Raw genomic sequence first — 16418 nt, forward strand, 5'->3', positions numbered from 1 at the left:
CTTTCTCCAGATCTGCAAATACAGCTCATACCCAGTTTTTGAATTCTTGATCAAAAACTCTGATTTCTGGAGTGGCTGTTTTTTTCAATATAAATTGCTTGCATAAAAATGTCCTAGATCTCAGTTGTAGCCCAATAATTAGAAGTGATTGTCTGTTTCTTCAGAACATTTAAATTAGAAACTAAATTAGAAAAGTACTTTGAAAAAAATTGATATAATAATAAAATAAGAGAAGGAAAATATAATATATATCTTCAGCAAAATAATCTTTTGCTCTTCCACGTTTTGATCAAATACCCTACTCTGAAAGTGCCCCACATAGGTGAAATCATGATATTAGTCAGAGTAAATTATGATCTTAGGTCAAAATATGTGACCATTTATTGAAAATCTGCTGTGTGTAAACCAGAATATTTCTATCACTTCTCTTTTCTCATGCATTTGTGGACAGTCACAGAAAGTTTTATTGCTTCACTATCATAAGCATGATTTATTTCCACTTGATATCTGGCAGATTGACTCTCAGCATGGAAATTATTTCCTGGGAAGCTCAAAAAACCAATTGAACTATTGCTGAGAATCAACAAGGTAAGGAATAGTGTTGCTCTTTTTGGCAGACCACTATATTTTCAACATTAATAAAGCCAATTTCACATCGGTCAGCACACAGAAGATCAGGTTAGGACCACAAATCAGTCAGTGAATCAAAAGCATCAATGTCTCGTCTTGCAGCTGCTCTCTCTTTGTTGAGACAGTGACTAAAGACAGCACTCACACTGCTCTGAACCTCACTCCTGTGTGGTCCAGAAGTCCACAACTTCTCTCTCTCTTCCTTCTGGTGCTTCCACACCATTCTGGCAGCCCTACAGGAGTGGATCCACCCAGGCTCAGTGTGGGCAAACACAGGCAGCCAGCCTGGAAAAGAATGACAGCACTGGGCAGATGTGAACTCCACTTGTTCCAGACATTGTCTCCTGTGTGTGCACAACCATACATCTAGCTTGCAGATCAATATGATTCAACATAGTTGTTAATTCTGGTGAGCCATAAAAGCTGTTGTTAGCCAAAGCACTATTTCAACTGCCTTAATGTGACTGGCTTTTTTTCTTTTTTTTTTTTTTTTAAGGCAAATTTTCAAATTAGAATAACATGGGCATCTTGTTAATAGGGTATCTTATTGAGCTTGTTCTCCTTTTTTTGTATACAAATATTAAATCTGTTAACATATAAAGAGTGTAAACAAAATACGTGTTTATGTTTCAGAACATTAATGATTACTTTACCTCTTTATAGTTCTTTTACCTCTTTATAGTTCCATGTTTTAACCTCAGAATCAGTTCAAAAGAATTTTAATGGGAAAACTGAATATAAAAAATTCTGAAAAGAAAAATACTGAAACATTTTATAAACCCATTTGCCCTTTTCACAGACCCTGTTATCATAACAACTTGATCTGTCACTATAGTAATATTCTTTTATTATGAAACACAGTATTTTTTTGTATGCAAAGTATTTTCATAAGCATCTTCATCTCCAAAATTAAGATTACAGTAATTTCATGACCATAAGGCGAACCGGACTATAAGGCGCACCTCCAGGAGTCAGCAAATTTTGCAACTTTGTACATTATATAAGGCGCACTGGACTATAAGGCGCACATTTTTTTTGCAGTGAGGATCCGCCCCCAGCTCCCCCTGCATGGTTGCTGTCCAAGGCCCTGCCTCAACCCAGTAGCCATTGGCCCCTGGGCCCCCCTGTACCCGGTGGGGCTGGGGCATGCCGGCCGCCACTCTGTGCCGCCTCCCTGGGGCCAGGCTATGCCTGCTGCTGCTCGACCCCCACCTCCCCAGGGCCGGGCTATGCCCGCTACCGCTCCGTACCACCACCCCAGGGCAGGACTCTGCCTGCCGCTGCTCAGTGCCGCCTCCCCGGGGCCAGGCTATACCCGCCGTTGCTCGGCCCCGCCTCCCCAGGGCCTACTGGGGCGCCATGGGTCCCCGGGCCCGCCTGTACACGACTGGAGGGGTGCCGCAGGCTCCCAGGCCCCCCTGCACCTGGCAGCTGCGGCCTCATGGCCCTGCCTCCACCCGGCAGCTGCGGCCCTGCCAGTTCCCCCCCCGGCTCGTAGCTCGCACTTCTGGGTTGGTAAATTTCCGAACTTTTGCCCATATATAAGGCACGCCGGACTATAAGGCACTCTTCCAGGTTCGGGCGAAAAGGGTGCGCCTTATAGTCGTGAAATTACTGTATTTGAAACATTTTCTGAAATGTATTTCACAGTTTTGTAGGACAGTATATGCAAGGGAGAATTTTGGAAAAAAAAATAGTTTGATTTCTATTTTGAAAAAACTAAAAAGCTTCTCCTAAGAAAGAAATGAAAATTTGCATACTTGCCTTGTGAGGTCTTTGCTATTTCCCTATAAATTTATTTTTTTACTCCCTTATTTTTTTGTCTTATGAAAAACAGAAAATGTAAAGATAGTTTTAAATGCTATTTTTTACTTTCTCACGTGTTTCTCTTCTCACCTTTATAAGAGTGAAAAGTGTTATTAAAAGCTGATCATTTATTTTTATATATGTAAGAAGCTAAGAATCAAAAAGGGCGAGGGTTTAAAAATATATTTAATTTAAAAATCAAACCTCCACTATAGTAAAATAGTAATGTATTAATTTAATATGCATAATATATATTATTTCATATCATATGTAATTTATAAATATTTACAATTTTCCCTTTTTTATGCAACTTCTATAGATTCTGGGAGAAAACTCTAAATTTTCTGTATCCAAGCACTGTATTGTAAGTATATTATATTTTTCTACCAGGTTCTCTTTACTTCTCCCATTGCAGCTTCCTAATTTTTTTTCCCTTCGTGAAATTTTGTCTTGTTTTTTCTGTATAATGAGAGGCTTATTTCCAGCTCTCCCCCTAGGTCTCCAAGGGTAGAAAACTGTATTCTAGAGAGAGCCTTGTCAGATAAATCAAAGCAGTTTATAAGTTTGATTCCATAGAGCAAGCTGTTTTTCAAAAAAACAAGCAAAAACCATAAAAAACCATCTGAAACAATAGAACTGAAGTTTTCAGAGATGCTATTTTTAAGCAAGTTATTTTGAATAATTTATATATAAACTCCATCAGAATTCCAGTGCTTATTAAAAAGAAAATTGTATCAGGAGGTCGATAACACAAATTAGATATTTTAATTTCATCAGGGCTGATTGTATTTCTGATACCTATTGTTGGACTCATGTTTTCCCTACAGGTGTGTCCTGCTTGAGGGTCACTTATTTTGAATGTGTTGTCCTCAGAGGTGAGGAGAGAACAGCACATGTTTCCTTGTGTTACTGCCCCCACCGAAGGGTAACTCAGGTCATATTAATAGATCCTCTGGGGCAGATTAGAGTGAAACAACAATGAATGACCAGTGTTTGTAAATATATCTCTATATAGCTAGATATAGATAGATAGATATAGATTATATAGATAGATATAGATTATACAGATATAGATAGATGTGTGTGTTGTTTTATTTTAGAGCAATTTGGTTGAGGGTAGGGGAAAGCTCACAAAAGATGGAGTCAAATGGGTTAAGTTCATGTTTATGTGGGAATGCCCAAGTACCTCCCCAAAGGGGGAGAGTTCGGTGCTGTCTGCTGCAGCACTGTGGATCTGCTATAACACTGTGATCATGCACAGACCTCTGGATAGAAAAGTCAAGATCAAAAGCTCCCTTAGAAGGCTGTGTAATTAAACTATATTATAAGATGGAATTTAGGACAATTTGGAATTTTGTAGTTGAACTGCTGGAAAGCTCAGACAAGTCCTGATTCAGAAGTCTTCCTTCCTAATGTTGAGGATTATTAACTGCAGAAAGGTTAGAATTGCTGGTAAATTTTTTCTGTGACATCATGTAGAGACTGCAGGATATGTGTGCTCTGGTGTAAACAGTATTTAACAAGTCCAGTATCACAATATTGAAGTTTACTGAATATCTGTTTTAGATGACATTTGCTGTTCCAGTGTAGCCAAAATTGTAACCACCATAATGAAGCCACTAAGTTTGTTCATTTATTTCTTGTTCATATGCAGCACTTTCCTTGGATTTTGTGTGGAAGACCACAGTCATTCATCAGACTCTCTTTATCTGAGCAAATTTCCTCTTCTCTTATTATGAATGTATCGACCTATGCATATGTAACAATGTGAAGAATGCTGGAGGTAATTTTTGAGTGCATTTTAATGCCATCATTGCAAAACCTTACAAGAGTGTTCATTTTCTAGAAAGAAGGCCTATAAGGTATACATATTATAAAGGATTTCCAAAATATGTTCAGTTATTTTCTGTTCACACATTCAGCAATTCTTTTTCATTCTGTACAGTCATTTAAAAAATATTCACACTTTCAATAATTGCATTGATAAAACATCAAAAGGACTTCCAGTACTGACTTTTGCTATTTTTCATTTTCATCTTACCATTAATATCTCATTTCTCATTGCTGCCTAGTTTGACACTATGTAATAGGTCTTTAGGACAGAGTGGGAGCTTTCAAGTAGATATGAGGCCATTTTTATTCATAGTATTTATCTCTATAAACATATATCTACTCTATAGACACTGGCAATATGTGCATAACACATTATTAGTTATAGGTCTAGAAATTCATAGTGGACACAACACCCAAATGTTCTACTTCGGTATAACATTGGAGATAAACTCCTGGAGCATAGATAAACCACAGAAGCAAATTTATGGTCACAACACAGACACTCTGAAACAGTTACACCGACAGGTCTTAGTTTTAATAATGTGAAAATTCATCTTTTACACCTTGAGAGCAAAAGTTCAACAGTAGCTACTCTACTATCTTTTCTGATAAGTTACTGTAAGAGAGGTATTAAGCCTTTAGTTTTAACATTTAAATTATGGGGTATGCTACACTCAACAAGGGTTAAGTAGTGTATATTTGTAATATATTTTTATGCCTTGAAAGGGCCTGGATCATATTCAGTGTCAGTTATTCATATCCAGAAATATTTCATTTTTGTTATTGGAAACAACGAGAGAGTTCTTACAACACCAAAAACTAATTTACCTAATGAATTGTGGGAAAAATCAAGTCAACTCTATAAGATCAAACTCTGATACTAGTGTGAAGTCTGTACTGAACTGTATGTTACTTCCACTTTTGTCCTGTGCCCAAGCTGTTGGAATACAAAATTGTGCTTGCAGTGCTGTGAGAGAAAATGTGTGTGCAGGAGTCAAAAAGCACTCTTGCTTGTAGGAGCCAGGCAGAGGTGTAACTTGCCCCAGCTTTCCACTGTATATTTATTCTGTCCCTGGAGAGACATCAAATGATCAATGTCATGCAGAAAATCTGAAACCTTGGAGGGGTTCCAGTGGTGGGTTTGCAAAGGGAGGCAAGATCCATAAGTCAGCCTGTGCTCAGGTGGAACAGTGTGGTTTCTCTGGATGAAGCTAGATGTCATTCTGCTACTAATGTAGGTGTCTGGAGCAGGGCTTAGGGCAAATGCTATGCTGCAATCTGTTTTTTAACATGCATGACTCCTGAATGTCCATGCGTAATAAATGGGGTGAGCATTCCTAAGAGACAGTAGATTGACTTGATTTTTGAGTACTATCATCTACTTATTCCCTTAACAAATTTTGCGTGGAAGGAATCTTCAAGGTTCCCTCATATTCTTCCACATCTTGTTTTACACTAGGGACACTGTAGTAATGCTGTTTACAAGTCTGTGCTGTCCTTTGCATCTGAAATACTAAAGATGCTAATTAATGAGCTTTCTTTCCAGTCCCACCTTCCCCTTCATTTGTAAGCATTCTGTAAGCCTGCCAGAGCAGTCATGCACTACTTGTCAAATAGGTGCACTAAGAATTAACTTGTATTTTACGGGTCAGTTTGGAAATTATTTTTTGTTATGAAGTTCCTAAATACAGTCAGGTAATTTTTTGGATCTTGTTTTGCTCTCTTAACATGTCCATTTACAGGTTTCAATGAAAAACCTACTTGTAAGTAAGGCTGTATTCACTACATTTAGAGCATGAAGGGAGAATATGTGAGTATGTTGGGCTTTATAAGTAATCATAGAATTTTTCTACAAATAGAACTAAATTATTACATCTAAAATGAGTCCCAAATTTCAAGTTCTGAAAATGATGCTTTATCTTGCAGTGCTAGTGGAACTAGAGACTCAGAGCATTAAACGTAGTGCCATTAAATTCCACTTCTGAATTTAAAAATACAGCACGTTACTATTCAAACCTTAATATCAGAATCTGTAGTGTAAAGGCAGTGGGTGATTCCACACTCCTCAGAAAGACCTACCACTTGTCCAGGCGGTCTGTGGATGAGAAGAAAATGTCCCACCACATCACAAATATTACACTTGTGAGAGTCTAGAGTCACTGGTGTCACAACCACATGCATCCTGGGTGGATCCAAGAGAGAGTTCATTTTCTTTCTAGTAGTTGGTATGGTACTCTATTTTGGATTTATTTTTACCTTGTTGAATTAAAATTGCAATGAAGACACTCCATAATTTATTATCCAAGCTACTGTAAGAGTCATCTTTTCATAGAAAGGTTTGGATTGGAAGAGACCGTAAAGATCATCTTGTTCCAATGCCCCCAACATGGACAGGGACACTTCCCACTAGGCCAGGTTGCTCAAAGCCCCATCCAACCTGGCCTTGGAACACTGGCAAGGATGGGGCACCCACTTCTCTGGGCAAGTTGTTCTAGAACCTCACCACCTAACAGTATAGAATTTTTTCCTAATATCCAATCTAAACCTGTCCTCTGTCAGTTTAAAGTCATTTCTCCTTGTCCTATTACTTCCTACCCATGTCAAAAGTCCCTCTCCAGCTCTCTTCCCCAGGCAGAACCCAAATTCTCTCAAACTGCCTTCATGTTGGAGGTATTTAATCCCTCCTTTTCTCCTGTTTTTAAAGATAACATCCTTGAATGTTAAATTAATTACACTCCAATTCTGCTTTTGTGTATTTCACAATAATTCTTTTTAAATTAGTCATGTCACTTTAGCTACTCTTTCTTATACCAATATTAACTAGTGCACAATATGGTCAAGTTTATCCCTTTTTGCAATTAAGAAGTGTATCTCAAAGTCTACAGTATGTACTAATTTAATAACTTACTAATTTTTTTCTTTCCAGTATGTTTATCCAGATTTAGTCAATTTAAAATAACACTTCTAGAATCACCTTGCTGAATTTAGAAAATTCAGTTTTCCCATAGGTGGCTGGCTAAAGATTATCTGAAGCTAAAATGATGGAGGAGAACTGCTAAATCCTTTATGATTTAGCAGTTATAGAAGACCTGTAGCCATCCAAAGCAATCCTTTAAGGGCTTAATCTCAAACAGCATAATCTTGTCATTGATTTCTGATGGCAGTGGATATTTGGAATAGGTGAACAGTCTTAAAAGATTTGTTAAGAATAAGATAAATTAGATTTTAATGAATGCCTTAGAGGTTGATCATTGTGAGAAGGGAATAGGGTGAAAATTACTTTCATGATATTGACATGCAAGGAAGAACTCATAAAAATAAAATATACTTTAATAATTTTGGACAAATTTGAATAATACTAAATTGGAAAGAGAGATACAACAGTAAGAATTTGATACAAATAAACTGTCCATTTTTCATTACTCACATCCTTGATTCCTAATGATTCCTAGCTCTATAAAATATAATGAGTAAGTAATGGCAACTCAATTTCATGCTCTTCAGCAGTAGTAGCTGGGTCTTGCTCACAATTGAGAAAGCTTGAAGCCCAAATCATTCCAAAGCTCCCCCTGCAACAGTGATTGTGCATTTGCATTACGGTTCATGTTTTCTGTTGAGAGCCAACAACCCATTCAGTGCCTTCTGAAGCACAAGTGTGTTATTTTTAAAAGATTAATGGTTCTGCAGACTGGCAACATATATAATTAGGAAGCTTGTATTTCCCCATTTAAACTGATTCAATGCCCTTCACTTCAAAGAAATGTAGAATTTGGCATTCTAGTTGAGTTCTGTCAAAACATGAACCAAAAGCAATGTAGTTACAAAAGAAAGTGGAATGAAAGCAAGACCAAAATTAACCTGATCTAGTTAGAATCAAAGGCACCTTTTCATTAGATGAGACAGGTGAAATCCTGAAGAACAGTGGTATAATTATTAAATGTGGAAAAATTAGGAACAGTATGGCATAAGGAAGGCTATGGTTAATGGCAGCATTTATGATAGGTACTTGAAAGGTAATGGAGCCTGCAGTGGTTAGCATGGCAATAAGCTAAAGCTAAGCCATTATATTCAAAATACTATGTAACTGTAACCAGCAGGTACCCATAAATTCTGAGATTACTGCACAGGATATTTAGAGCTTTCTGAATAGCTGTTTCTTGTTTAACTATAAGAAATACAAAACCCAAATACACCAGAGAGCATCAAGTGTAACTCTAAATTTTCTTCATATTTGTATTTTCTTTGATTAGTGGGGGATAACTTTTATTTCCCCATTAACGTTTGATTTTTCCCCACTATGTCTATATCTAAATTGGTCCTGATTATGTCACCAAGAATTGTAAGGATGATACGGAAAGCGGGAATTGTAAAGGAATACAAATATGGTGTTATGATATGCAAATGTTTAGCATGTTTCATCCAAGAGTTATGGTTAAAATACAGATTATAACAACTTGTTATAAAGCTTATGTTAATCTTTTTTCTTTTACTACTATTCATCCCTGAGACTATCTTAATAATTGAAAAGTAATTCTAACTGTGAAAAATATTTACTTCATGCAACAGATTTCCAAGTACCACATGTATGTGAGGAAATAGAACAAGGAAAACATCCTCTGCAAAACCAGGACGTAGTAAGTAAAACACAGATATCGTGGGAGGTAAAGCATCTTACAAATTGTAGGGACAAGAAATTTTGTTTGAGAAAATTCTTTGCTAATTCTAGAAATTCCAAGGGGAACTAGCTTCTTTCTAAGCAATAGTTCTTTAATAACGGGTCTTGAGTAAACTGCCAAGAAGTGCAAAACAGTATGTTATACACTAATATCAGTATACTGGAAATATATAAAAAAGAAAATTCCTTTTGAAAAAGGTTTTCCTAGTTTTTATGGGTAAAATTAATCTTGGAAACATAGATGATTCCTCTCCCCTCTACTGGTGAGACATGTCTGGAATGCTCTGTCTAGGTCTGAGCTCCTCACTAGGACAAGCTGAAGCCAGTCTAGCAAAGCACATGAAGATGATTAAGGGCTTGCAGCACTATTCATATGAGGAAATGCTGACAGAGCTGGGACTTTCCAGCCTGGAAAAAAAAAGGCTCAGGCTTATCCACGTGTACAAATACCTGATGGTGAGATGGGGAGGGAAGCAAAGACAACAGATGGTATTTACTATTTCTTGGTTTTATGAGTACCTTTAATGGATGTTGCATGAAAAAGTTAGGAGTCTTGGTAGATGTATGCAGCTCAGTTTAAATAATTAAATACAGTAATTTCACGACCATAAGGCGCACCAGACTATAAGGCGCACCCCGGGAGTCGGCAAATTTCGCAACTTTGTAGATCATATAAGGCGCACTGGACTATAAGGCGCACTTTTTTTTTTGCTGTGAAGATCTGTGCTGCATGCAACAAAGTAACTAATTAGTAACTGAATCCCACGATCATGGAGTTTCCTGGCTTGTGCTTAAATTGGAAACATTTTAACAGATTGGTGTAGCCTTTAAACGCAGCCCCAAGCGCCCTCCCCGTGCGTGAGGCCTGGCACTCCCGCCTGCCCCCGGCTGGTGAGGCGGGGCTCGCGGCTTCTGCGGTTCAGGGCAGCCATGGCTCACACATCGGGGTTGCTGCGGTTCAGGATGGCTCGGGACTGTCAGCAGCTCAGGGCGGTGCGGTGCTGCCCGCCCCCTCTCTCCCTGTGCGGCTGCCACTGGCCAGGGGCTGGGCGGTCCCTCTCAGCCCACCTGGCCACCGCTGGCCGTGGGCAGGCCACTCCTGCCCCCCCCTCGTGGCTGGGCTCGCGGCTCACACTTAGTTTTTGTAGCGAGGAGCTGAGCCGCGTGCAACAAAGTAACGAATTACTGGCAGTTTGCAAACATTTTTCACAGACTGGCGTAGCCTTTAAACACAGCCCCAGGTGCCCTCCCCATGCCACGAGCCCCTGCACTCCCGCCTGCCCCCGGCACCGACTGGCACGGCTCGCAGCTCCTGGCTACCACCACGCAGCCACGGGTCCCAGCTTCCCCTGCCCAGTGGCCACAGCTGTGGCGGGCCCAGGCACTCCCACCCGGCACTGGCCGGAGCAGCTCAGCTTGCAGCTTGGCCGCCACGGCCGCTGGTGGCGCCTTCCCCCACGCCCGGGCTGTGACCGCCGTCGGCTCCTCGTTCCCCACATGCCCGGCACTGCCCGGTGGCTCCTCGTTCTCCCCACGCCCAGGCCGTGGCCGGTACCACCCCTGCCCAGCAGCTTCTTATTCCTCCCGGGCCCGGGCTGCGGCCAGCGCCGCCCAGCGGCTCCTCGTGCCCCCCATGCCTGGCGCTGCCCGGTGGCTCCTTGTTCCCCTCACGCCCAGTGCCACCCGGTGGCTCCTTGTTCCCCCTGCACCGGGGCCAGGGGCAGCTCCCTCCCTCCCTCCCCGTGCAGCTTCTGCCAGCTGCGGCTGCCCACTCCCACTCCTGCTTGAGACTCGGCAACGTCCCCCCCATTGCAGCTCACACTTCTGGGTTTGCAAATTTCGCAACTTTGTCCATTATATAAGGCGCACTTACGGGTTCGGGGGAAAATTTTAGTCAAAAGGGTGTGCCTTATAGTCATGAAATTACTGTAATCACAAATAGTGTAGCAGTCTTATATGATTAGACTTGGAAGAAAATGCAGCTATGACTAGATTAATGAAAGTGAAAAGACAGTTCTGGAAATTTGTTCTGTGTAACAAAATGTGCCATGATAAAAAATATAAATTTTGCACAACTTCTTCACTCCTGAAATAAAAGATTGAAGTGCACATAATCTACGTAAATTGAATTCTTTTGATATCCACCATCTTTATAGTAAACACTGGTAAGGCATAGGAAGAGGGCAGGAAAAAAGCTGGTGAACAGTAATGATGTTTGGCAAACCTTCCTAAAAGCTTTGAAAATGGCAATTATGATACAAATATCTACAAAAATGGAAAATTTCAGTGGACCTCTGATAGAAAATGTAATTAGCAAGGAGTCCAGAATGGACATTGACTATAATCTATGTCCTACAAGGGTTTGTTTTTTTGTTTTTTTTCTTTTCTTTTTTCAATTTTTTTAAACCATCCATGATTACTTTAGTAGTTTGCATGCTAATTACTCACAGGTGTCACCTACTTCTTGACCCAGTAGCTAAAATGCTTCAATCACATCCTATTAGAGAGTATGAGGCTACATTGTTTTACTGCTTGTTATGTGATCTTATTTTTAGTTCTCATCAAGACGTAATATTCAAACAGTAACACACACTATTTTTCAGTGTAAAACAGCTCCCACATTGATGTTGTTTTATGAAGACCACATGTTTGGATAGCAAATCTTGGTTCACAGGAGAGATTTCCAGCTGAAATGTGCAGTCCTAAGGAGAAACAGCACTTTGCTTTCACATTTTCAGCTGCCTGACTGGAGTACTGCCTTTAGACCATTACTGATAGAAAAGCACAACATAAAGGTTTACAAAAACAATCACAGCATAAAAGTTTACAAAAATAATCACAGTAAGGCACATAGTATTTATTTAGCTTGCTTCCTAAGTCAAGCTCTTCCTAAATAGTGTGGCAATCTCTCAATGCCTTCAGTGAAACAAAAAAACAAGGAAACCTTGGAAGTCTGCAGAAACACCGGAAGAATGAGCTAATATTCTGTCTGGTTATCAGCTGAGGAGAATGTATGATAAAGGTGAACTTGTGGGTGTGCTGAAAACGAAAAGAATAGACTGGAATGATGATGCAATCTGAAAATCTGATACACAACGGGATTAAAATTAAATAATTTTAATATGTTATTTAGTGACTGTTATACCTTTCAGTATTTACTTACCACATAACACAGAAGGGGATCTTTTTACCATACCCCACAGGAAAAACACTTGAATATGACTTGCCAAAATTGACCTTTACTTACACATTGTGACTTTTACATGACAGTATTATGATAAACTGACTCTAGCTTCAGATTTATTACTCAACCCTGACCTTTGATTATATTAGAATATTGCTTTCAACCAGACTAAATAATAATGTCTCTGTGAATGTAAGGAACCGGCAGATCCAAGATGTCAATTGCCAGCTCAATTTTCCCTTCGCCTGGGATTACAGCATGTCGCAGTGCTTTATTGATCTAAGAGTCATTAGAGTTCAGTGATATAACTTTTCAGTTTTCCATACAGTGTACTGTAAAAGGGATGAAGCATGAGATGGAGCAGAATCCAGTTGAGACTGGTAAAAATTTGGAATGTTTATTTCATCAGAAATAAGTATAGTGATTTTTATTTTTTTCCCCTAAGTTGGAACATGCAGCCAAAATATCTTTGGAAAGATATTCAAGATGATCCTTACAATATTATTAGTGCAGGGTATTGTCCTGGTTTGGGGTCACCCCAGGACAAATAGCCAGTATATACTGGAAAAAAACCTGTTCTTGAGATTTAAGTACAGTAATTTCTCAATTATAAGCTGCACCTGATTATAAGCTGCCCGTCCGGGTGTCAGCAATGTTTAGGTCTTCATCCATATATAAGCCGCACCTGATTATAAGCTGCACTTTCATTCGCAGCGAGGATGCTTGCACAACTTTCACAAAGTTGCCAATTAGTAACAGAATCGTGGGATCGTGGAATTTACTGGCTTGGCTCGGGGCCATGCAGGCTTGGATCGGCCCCGCTCTTCCCCCAGCGGAGCCATGCGGGCTCAGATCGTCCCCACTTTTCCCCCACTGGGGCCATGCAGGCTTGGATCAGGGCCGGGTGGGCTTGGATCGGCCCTGCTTTTCCCCCTTCAGGGCTGGGTGGGCTCCAGTTTGGCCCCGCCGCCTCCCTGCAAGGGCCGTGCAGGCTTGAATTGGCCCCACTGCCCCCCTGTTGGGGCCATGCAGGCTTGGTTCAGCCCCGCTTTTCCTCCACCAGGGCCGTGCAGGCTTGGATCAGCTCCGCCTTTCCCCCGCTGGGGCCGGGTGGGCTAGCACTTCTGGGTTGGCAAATTTCTGAACCTCGTCAATATATTGGCCACACCTGATTATAAGCCGCACATCCGGGTTCAGAAAAAAATTTTAGTCAAAATGGTGCGGCTTCAAACAATAACATTGTTGCAATTATATTGCACTCCTATTTAGTATGGTATAGTAAAATATTCTTATTTAATGATTTAATGTAATATTAATTTAAATTATACTATAATAATAATGATAATTATTCACATTATATACTATATTTCAAAGAAACTTCTTGATAACTTTTTTCATATAGGGTAGTGAGATCAATAGATTTTGCTGATATGATTTGATTTAATAAAATCAATATCTGTTGTTATAAACTGTTCAGGTAGTCAGAAAATTTTCCATCTGTAAACTAGAGTATAACAATGAATAAAAGCACCTTCTTGTAACTTCCACTCATGCTTCAGAAGAATTTATATAATGGAATGTCTTTCAAGTGGTGCAGCAACTGGGTGTGGCCTAGCTTTTCAGATAGGGATTGAAATCAGGATTCTTCCTTTAGAAAGGCCTATGATTATAATCCCATAGAAAATTGCATTATTGAAATAATAATTAATGTATTATAACATGCATATAAAAATTAAAGAGCTTGACATACTATTATTTTATGCTATTGGTGCCAGGATTCTTCTGGATGCTAAAGCACACCCCTGCTGCATTCAGGCCTCAAACAATTTTCATTGTAAAGTCATAGAACAGTTCATGTTGGAAAGGACCTTGAAGCTCATCAAGCTACAACCTTGTTGCCATGGGTAGGGACACTTCCCACTATACCAGGTTACTCAGAGGCCCATCCAACCTGGCCTTGAACACTTCCAGGGATGGGGCATCCACTGATAAGGACAGCAGAACACAACAGTGGTTTACTCACTTAGTAAGGACAGTAGAAAACAGAGTAACATTTACTCTTATCAAGGACAGTAGAACAGAACAGCACAGCTTTGGAGAAATAAATAAAGTATACAAACAGAAATATACAAAATGTAAGCAGAATACCAGCTCAGCTCTGCAAGGCTGACAAAGCTGAAGTTATGCAGAATGATGATATTGCAATCACTCAGAAGCAGGGGGTCAAGGAACAGCCACCTAAACAGGACACCCGACATTGAAGACAGACCCCCAAAGAACCATATAAGGAAGGACTTCTCACTTACAGGTCAGACTTCTGTCATAAATAAAGTCAAGGAAGTGGAGCAGCTATTGAATATGTAATCAGTGTGTATGATAAAAACTCTGTCCCAATGCTTGTGGTACTCAAATAGCCAGCATGCTGTAATAAAGAACACCTGCTTTCTAAAACTCAAAACTTTGTTGGAAAGTTTCTATCTGGCTGATATTGGTATCACCACAAGCTCCCTGGGCAACCTGTTCCAGTGTTGCACCACCCTCACAGTAAAGAGTTTCTTCTGTATATCTGACTTAATCTTCCTGTGTTTCAGTTTGATCTCGTTCCTTCTTGTCCCATCAGTACAGTTCCTTGTGAAGAGTCTCTTTCTGGCTTCCTTCAGACACTAGAAGATTGCTATGAGATCTCCACCAAACCTTTTCTCCAGACTGAACAGCCCCAACTCTCTCAGTCCATCTTCATAGCAAAGCTGTTCTAATCCTTTTATCAACTTCACTGCTTCTCCTGGACTTGCTCCAACTGTTCCATGTCCTTCTTATGTTGGGGACACCAGAACTGTATGTAAAGCTGTTAGTTGTTGCATCTTACAACAGCTTGTCATATATTTCTGCTTACTCTACTGCTGCATGGATGTCTTCTTTATCCAAATTATTTTTAAGGTATTTGCATTCATTGAGTATGTAACTTAAGTGGGTAGGTATCCATAACATAGATTTGGACATAGATATATTTTAACAAGGTTATTAATGTCTTCTAGAAGATGTATTGTTGAATTGTTTTACTTGTTCAGTGAAATTCAGTTAACAGTGAAACAAGAAAGAATCTCTCCATAGATTAGCAGTGGTTTTGTGGTTTACAGTAATTTCACGAATACAAGCCGCACCAATTTGACCAAAATTTTGGTGGAAACCCGGAAGTGCGGCTAATATTCCGGGACGGCTAATCTATTAACAAAATTCTAAAAGCTGCCAACACGGAAGTGAGAGCCCGCGGCAGCCCCAAGCCAAGCTGGAGCCCGGCCGGCCCCGGCAGAGGTGGGAAAGCCTGGCAGAGGCGGGGCCAGCAGTGTGGGGGCGGGCGGCAGAGCCTGAGCCAGCAGGGCGGGGCAGGGAGGGCGGCAGAGCCTGAGCCAGCAGGGCGGGGGAGCCCGGGAGAACTGGGGCTAGCAGTGCAGGGGAGCATGGCAGAAGCAGGAAGGCCGACGGGTGGGGCTGCCTGGCAGCGGGGGAAGCCCAGCAGAATCGGGGCCAGCAGCGTGGGGGAGCCCGGCAGTGCGGGGGCCTGCAGTGCCGGCCAGGGCGAGGAAACGCGGCGGCGGTGCAGACGGGAGGGGGCGGCCGGCGAGCCTGGTGGCGGCGGCGGCAGCCCTGCCGACGGGGCGAGCGAAAGCGCCGCTCGCGAAAGCGCCGCTCGGCGAGCGAAAGCGGCGCTCGGCGAGCGAAAGCGCCGCTCGCGAAAGCGCCGCTCGGCGGGGCGGGCGCGGCGCTCGCGAGGCGCGGCGCTCGCGAGACGCGGCGCAGGGCGAGCGAAAGCGGCAGCGGGGCGAGCGAAAGCGGCAGCGGGGCGGGCGGCGAGCCCGGCGGCGGCAGCCCTGCCAGCCGGGCGAGCGAACGCGGCAGCAGGGCGGTGCTGACGGGAGAGGGGGGCCAGCGAGCCCGGCGGCGGCGGCAGCACCACCCGGCCAGCCCCGCCGAGCCGTGGCGCTGAGCTGGGCCACCCGGCCCCGTCGGCAACCATGAGCGGGCCGAGCCTTCCTGGCCCCGCCCCGAGCCAGTAAAGCCCGCTATGCCGCGATCCTGTTACTAATTGGCCAATTTGTGAAAGCTGCGCACAGATTCTCGCGACGAACGAAAGTGCGGCTAATATTCGGGGTGCGGCTTATCTATTGACAAAGACAGCAACATTGTCGAGGCACCGGGGGTGCGGCTTATAATCCGTGCGGCTTGTATTCGTGAAACTACTGTAATATTTTCTATTTTCTTCAAATGAAATACTTATTGGTGGGGGTGCTT

The sequence above is a fragment of the Catharus ustulatus genome, chromosome 5, assembly GCF_009819885.2.
Source record: "Catharus ustulatus isolate bCatUst1 chromosome 5, bCatUst1.pri.v2, whole genome shotgun sequence".
NCBI classification, from domain to species: domain Eukaryota; kingdom Metazoa; phylum Chordata; class Aves; order Passeriformes; family Turdidae; genus Catharus; species Catharus ustulatus.